The following is a 7552-nucleotide window of genomic DNA, read 5'->3' as shown; positions in this document are numbered from 1 at the left end:
CAGACCTCCTGATCCACCTACCTTGGCCTCCCAAAGTGCTGGTATTACAATGTGCCCGGCCATTTTTTTTTTTTTTTTTAAGATAGAGTCTTTCTCTGTCACCCAGGCAGGAGTGCAGTGGCGTGATCTCAGTTCACTGAAACATCTGCCTCCTGGGTTCAAGTGATTCTCTTGCCTCAGCCTCTTGTGTAGCTGGGACTACAGTCGCGTGCCACCACGCCCAGCTAATTTTTGTAATTTTAGTAGAGATGTGGTTTCACGATGTTGTCCAGGATGGTCTCGATCTCTTGACCCTGTGATCTGCTGGGCTCAGCCTCCCAAAGTGCTGGGATTACAGACCTGAGCCACCAGGCCTGGCCCAGACCTTTTAAGAGATTAATTTTCTACTGCTTTGGGGTATTGTGTCTGAGATATGGGTTAGGTTTCTGTTTGATGCCCATGACTTTGCTGGCAGAAGTGGAAATGGAAAACCCAAAGTGAATTTAATTTAGAAGGCTGTTTAAAAGGATGGTGAAAATGGAACCAATTTTCTCCCTGGGTTAGACACTGTTATTATAAAATGACTTCTCTTTTTATGGCTCTGAAACAACAACAGAATGAAGAGTTCACTTCCAACAAAGCAAACTCCCCTACTGGGAGGCTTTGGACCCTGATGGATGGCAGGGACTTTATCCACAATTTCTGAGACTGATTTAGAAAAAAAAAAATCAGCCTGACATTGAAGGAAACCCTGGGAAAGAAAGCTCTTCCCTACAAATAGGGCCCCCAGGACCCTCCTCTAGTGAAGCCACAATTAACAATGGAAATGGGAAACGGTGCACTTTCTTGGGGGTTTTCCATTATTTTCAGTGGTCATTATTTTCAAGACCATAAAAAAATAGCTGCAAAATAATTCACTTCTTTCCTTTATTCCAGATTCTATATACATAACATAGAGATGTGTGTGTCTTCAATGAACTTTGAGATTTCAGAAACAAAAAGCAAAAACGATCATTCTGGTGCATTGAACTTTTATTACTGTGAATCGACTTTTCCTCAGAGTGACATACATGCTAATTTAAAACAACTTTAACGCAGATGTACTTTTTAATTGAAAAGAATCAAAATTAATTTTATCTTCAGAATATTGCAATACTCACTGGCAACCTTCAGTGAATCCCCACTGGTGAGGGAAACAGAAACAGAGTTCTATCTCGAGAAAATTGAGAACGCAACATTTCTGGGCTAGATCTGTCCTTTGCGCTCATGGGGTCCCTGGGATGGATGGGTGAAGTATTTGTGTGAGGCCTGGTACCTCCTGGAGAGTCATGCACAATACACTTAGTCCACCTTCGCAGCTCATTGAATCTGTTTTCACTTAGTGGAAAAAAAAAAGCCCTGTCTCCAGTGCTGTACCTTTGCATAGACAACTTGGCCAAGAGGCACCGTGTCTCCAGATAGCTCTCCTGTCTCCAAATAGAACTGGGTGTTCAGGAGGGAGACTGAGAGAATTTGTTCTAGTCTCAGACTCAGTGTTTTGTGAAAGTACCACCAGATGTCATCAGCTACTGGCAGGGGCCATATATAGAAGGATGGTAGTAATATTTTCTCTCTGTTGAGACCTTCTCAAAATGAAGGATAGCAGGAGAAGGGAAGCTATGACTCCTTTGGGGAATTTTAGGGCTTTTGACTCCCCCCCAACCCCAAGACAGAGTCTTGCTCTGTTGCCCAGGCTGGATGGAGTGCGATGGTATGATCTCGGCTTACCGCAACCTCTGCCTCCTGGGTTCAAGTAATTCTCCTGCCTCAGCCTCCCCAGTAGCTGGGATTACAGGCATGTGCCACCACACCCAGCTAATTTTTGTATTTTTAGTACAGATGGGATTTCACCATATTGGCCAGGCTGGTCTTGAACTCTTGACCTTGTAATCCGCTCGCCTCGGCCTCCCGAAGTGCTGGGATTACAAGTATGAGCCACTGCTCCCGGCTAGGGCTTTTGACTTTTAAGAGAGAGGTTTCTTTTAGCTTCTGAGATTATTCAGTTATAAAATACAATTTTTTTGTAGCTAATATGTATATTTAACATAGAAGAAAGGAAGGAAGGAAAGGAAAAGAAACAACATTCTTGAAATCCACAAGAAAATAATTTCTTGCTAAACATAGACCATTTAATAGAACAGTGGTGATATTCGAGATTTTCCAAATGGATGAATTGATTCCTAGCCTACTTTCAAGACTAAATTGGAAGACGTATTATTAAAAGTTGATACCGAAAGATGGAAAGATATTGCTTTGAGGTGGCAAGTTATTTTTAATTTATCCAAGGCAGTGTCTTTCTTGGAGAGCCACACAGAAGCACGTGGAACTCCTGAAGGTCCTCTTGGCTGCACCCTGCAAAATGGGCAGTTTCCGAGTCTCCTGACCACATGCCCCTTAAGAACAAGTAATCAGACCCTCCCTCCACCTGCCAGGGTGTCTCTGTCCATTGCTTTGTCCCTTGCATCTTAAAACTGCCAGCGACTTCTCCACGGAGCAGTGACTCCATATCTTCCCTTTTTGGGATGGCAGGTGATACCACAGCTCTTCCTCCAGGGAATATTTTGTTGTGTACCAGACTAAATAACAGGTTGGCCATTTGGCTTTTGACTTAATTCCAAAGCTTCCCCGTTTGTATTTTATAAGTAAGGCTCCCTTTCCGTTTCTTTCAGCTACCCGCAGTGTCTGCTTTTCTTCCTCTTTTGAGATCAGAGTATATTCCACACTGCCTCGTATCTTTGAGTTTTCTTCCACCCAGCGATGGCTCACCCTTATTTCACACTGCTGGGAAAAGCCCCCGGTCATATTTGATTGTTGCCTTCTCTCGTCCCAGGCTCTCATCCCTCTCATTTGTTAAGACTGGTCTTTGATTCTTGGGAATCCCATGTCTGCCACGGAGAATCCAGAAAGCCCCTGGGCCGTATTTCAAAAGACCCATCAGGAAATTCTGAACATGCTTTGAAACTCCTCCTAATTCTATGGGATTACAGAGGTTTATAAACTGCATTCCACATTTTTCCCTTGGTATCCTCACATACTTCTGAAATGTCAAAGGGACTGGATTTCTCTTTATCCAGATGTTAAACATGTATGCAAACTCTGGGGGAGAGGAATTAAGATACTCAGTCTGGTTTCCCTTTTACAATCTCCTAGCTAGGATTGTATGACCATTCATGTAGGTTTCCAATCTTACTTGGCAATACGGTACAAATATAACTGTAGCTTTTCCCCTCTTACTTTAAGAAATTTTTTTTTGATGAAACAGTAGGTCCCAATTTATCAAGCTTAATTTATTTCAGCTACAGAATTCAGGTCTTTCTGTGGCTTAGTTGATGTGACCTCGTACAACCTGAGAGGTAGGTACTGTTATTATCCACATCTTATGGATGAGAGAGGTGGGTCCTCTTTAAGGCTTTGTGACAGTTTTTTTGTTTCTGTTTTTGTTGTTTTTTTTCATGATAAACTCCTCCAAAAGAAATGGAATTCTGGAGTCAGTCTGTAAAGTCATCAAAGTTACCTTGAAAACCGCTTGCTGAACTCTGGCCAGACCTGCCACCTGGATGGCTCTGGCGCCGTCTTGAAGGCAAGCATCTGTTAAACTTACCTGTGGTCCCAGCCAGATGATGGAGAGAGGCAAAGACCAGTGTAATATGCAGTGACTTGAGGAGACTTTTGGCGTCTCTTGAAGCCAGTTGGTGACAAGTAGGCAAGCAGTTTGGTGTCTCAAGGTCTCCTTCAAGAAAGAAACTTTCATACAGGCTTTAGCGTTGGTCTTCTGGCCCCATATGTTCTCCAAACCCCTTTAGTGGGGTTCCCTTCCCGTTGTCATGGCATTCTATTTCCTAAAGGCATTTGCACTATACGATACCCCCACCTGGGACAGGAAGCTGGGTATCTCCTAAAGATTAAAGGGAATATAAAGGGCCATAGAGCAGTGTTCTTCAAACTGGAGTATTATACACCGTCTTTTTAAAGGAAGTACATTCTTGATAACTGTGTGTGTTGACGGGAGGTTTTATGGGATTTTTTTTTTTTTGAGATGGAGTCTTGCTCTTGTTGCCCAGGCTGGAGTGCAGTGGCACAATCTTGGCTCACCGCAACCTCTGCCTCTCGGGTTCAAGCGATTCTCCTGTCTCATCCTCCCAAGTAGCTGGGATCACAGGCCTGCACCACCATGCCCAGCTAATTTTGTATGTACACGAGCCCCAAATTAAACTCTTTTATTCTATGGCCCTGTACAACTGAAAAACCAAGACTCATTTACAAGTTAAATATAGCCGAGAGTAAAAGAACCCCAGAATATTGAAATGGGCAACATGAATGCAGTGGCTAATGTTTGGTGGGAAGGGAGTGGGTGCACATAGCGTGAGTGCAGTTCTCACTGCTGGGCACAGGCTCTTTGAGCTTGTCAGGCTCATCTTGTGATGCCTCAACTGCCCTTGAACTTTTCCCTCTTCCAGGGTCTTTCAAATTTTTTGAGTATACGTCAGAAGCACCTGGAGGGCTTGCAGCAACACCCCAGAATTTCTGATTCAGTAGATGTGGAGCGGCACCCAGCAATGTGCATTTTCTTTTTTCTTTTTTTTTTTTTTAAAAGAGTCAGGGTCTCGCTCTGTCACCCAGGCTAGAGTACTCTGGTACGCTTATAGCTCACTGCAGCCCCAACCTCCTGGGCTCAAGTGATCCTCCCACCTCAGCCTCCCAAGTAACTGGGACCTATAGGTGCATGTCATCATGCCTGGCTAATTTTGCTATTTTTTGTAGAAACGGAGTCTCACCATGTGGCCCAGGCTAGTCTTGAACTCCTGAGCTCAAGAGAACCACCTGTGTCAGCCTCCCGAATTGCTGGAATTGCAGGTGTGAGCCATTGCACCTGGCCGAATGTGCATTTTTTCAACAAGTTCTCAGGTGGTGCTGGTACCACTGGTCTGAGGATGAACCACCCATGACTCCAGTCATCAGGAGGCTTTCCTTTCTCCTGATAGAAGCACAGACGTATCACTGGCACATTAAGTCTACCTCTGCTTCCTTCTCATTAGGCTATGACAATAAAAGTGATTTTTTTTTTTGCAAAAATAATACATTGGTAAAGAAATATAAAAACAGGTACTGAAACTGGGTGTGTGTGGTGGAGGGAGTTCTTAGCTATACAGTGGTCCTCCGATGTCCCTGGGCATGCTTTGTGAAATGTTTTAGTCTATTGCCGAAAAGGAAATAAAAATTAGACCTGCCGAACCGCTGAGGATGTACCTCAGTTTGAGAAACACTGTATGAGTCAGGCACCGTGAAGCACTTACTGCAGGAAAAAATGCCGTTGTATGAGTAGCAGGCTCTTCAGCTTTAGGTGTGAATATCAGAGCCAAGATAGGGACTCAGAGGTGGTGGGCAGGGACAGACCCTGGTTTTGGTTTTTCCTCACCTTAACTCAATTCACCCCAACTCTGTTGAAATAGGAGGTCTTTGCTCTGTAGCATGGAAACATTAAAGCTCATTAACTGCATGAACTGGCTGGTGTGTATTCAGGGCAGAGAACAGGGTCGTTGAGGAGACTCCCAACCATGTCAAATAAAGCCCAGGCAAAGGGCCTGAGGTCCCGGCCTGGGGAAGACCCAGAAGGGTGGGAAGATCCTGGTTCTAGTTTTCAAAGATGCTAAGTGTTGACCCTGGAAGAGCAACTGGTGTTGTCCCACAACCAATGAATCGAACATGTAGACGTTGGCTTAGTCTTGGAACGCTTCACTTATGCCTAGAATCGTTCTGGATAGAACAGGCTGGCTCAGACGCACTGGAAACAGCTTGTCTTGGAGGCTGTTCAGTAGTCCCCAGCAACAGTTTTGTGGCATGTGCCAGAGGGTTTCCATCCACAAAAGCCATGCCTCTCTGTACGCAAAACTCTGTAATGTGGGGACCCTCTTACCGATCTCCAAGAATTTTTTGAAGCAAGAATGTTTAGCTCTATCTCAAACAGACTCAAAGTGCAGCATCGCATAGTACATTCTCAAACATTGCTAGCCCTAATCCTCCTTCCCTGCATCCCTAACCTGTCTCTCTTCCTCAGCTTCCTCCGTCCCATTCTGTTACCACCATTGGTCCTGTATTCTAAGTTTGCCACCTGGCATGTTCCCTTCAAATGTCTCCACTGCGTCTTTGCCTTTCCCTTGCTGTTGCGTGGCGTCATTACCATTCCGATTTTAACAGCAACCTGCTGCTTTCCTTCCATAGTTTTCTACTTTCCATTCTGAGCCCCTTCAATGCTCTTATACAACTACTTCCCAAATTATTTGGCCATACCACTTGTATCCACCTAACCTCTATTCCTCTCCGGGGGGATGAGTTCCACTAAACACACAGAGGGAAATGCTGCTCAAATCGCTCTGTGTGTGCCTTGTTCATTCTTGTTTCCATTTCTTTGTTTATGCACTTTTTATCTCTCCATCCTCACACCCAGCCAGCCAAAGACACATGAGCTCACACATAGGCAGTCACCACCTGTGCCTCCTCCTTTTCAAGTACCTGTTTCTAAGTTCTCTTTCTCCCTTCATTGAACTCCTCTGGTCAAAAGTGGTGCAATTCAGCATTTTCTTATTCCTTTTGCACTGATCACCGCCTGAAAGGACTGTGCACATCTATTTGTCTGACTATTGCTTGCCTGTCTTCTTTTTCACTCAAAATCCAAAAGGGCAGGTCTTTCTCTGGTCCCCAGTACCCAGCACCTATAGCCTTGCCTGGAACAGAGAGCCATCCAGCAAGTATTTGTGGAACGAATGTTTATGCATCTGTCCCCCTAACTCCACTGTGAGTTCGGAACTAACTCCACTTGAGTGGGAACCAGGTCTTACCATATGTCTGAAATTTGAGAATGATTTCTAGCGGGAGCCTTAGGCTCCAGTATCTGTCATTATCTGAAATGGCATAATTCAGAGGTGCCTCCATGGAATTGGGCCTCGAGGGTCTTAATTTCAATCAGTCTCATTGGATTTGTTTTGACTGGAAATCTTAGTGCCTGTTTTTAAAGTATATTCCCTTGGGCGCTTTTGAACACTTGAGACCTCTCTGTAGGTAGGCATTTCATCCCCATCAGGAAATCTCATCAAAATGATATTAGATTTGCACATCAGGAAAATAAAAATCCTCCGAGAAGATGTTTCTATTCTCTAGATTGGCTTTGGATAGGCGCAGTTAAGCCTACTCAGAAGGTATTTCAACCACATCTGAGATGTTGGGTTGGGGCCAGGTGGCAGAATCTCACAATAAACAATAAAAAAAAAAATCAGGAGGGGAAGAAAGAGGACCTCCCCAGAAATTTCTCTAGTGACAAGCCAAGGCAAAATTTAAGAGTAGAGCAAAACGCTGGTTTTTGGTATTAAGCTTCTTTTCTGAGGGCTGAGTGGTAACCTGGCTCACCAGTTTGGCTGTGACTGGAGCTTCCGGTGGGGGGGCTTCTTCTGTATTTTTTGGTCAGCCTTTTCCAGGTACCACCTTGTAAGCCATCCTTGGAAAACTGCATAATGGCAGGCCTATTCTTATTTGAGGTTCC

General features: G+C 44.4%; 1 protein-coding gene across 1 annotated transcript in view; it reads left to right on the top strand.

Annotated features, from left to right (window-relative positions):
* The window catches only part of HUNK (hormonally up-regulated Neu-associated kinase), a 131248-nt gene that overhangs the window by 78088 nt on the left and 45608 nt on the right, over positions 1–7552 (top strand). The window lies entirely within an intron of this gene.

This window comes from Sapajus apella, unplaced genomic scaffold (genome assembly GCF_009761245.1).
Source record: "Sapajus apella isolate SASKATOON/1434 unplaced genomic scaffold, GSC_monkey_1.0 scaffold8, whole genome shotgun sequence".
NCBI classification, from domain to species: domain Eukaryota; kingdom Metazoa; phylum Chordata; class Mammalia; order Primates; family Cebidae; genus Sapajus; species Sapajus apella.
This window is presented reverse-complemented; position numbering and strand designations above follow the sequence as displayed.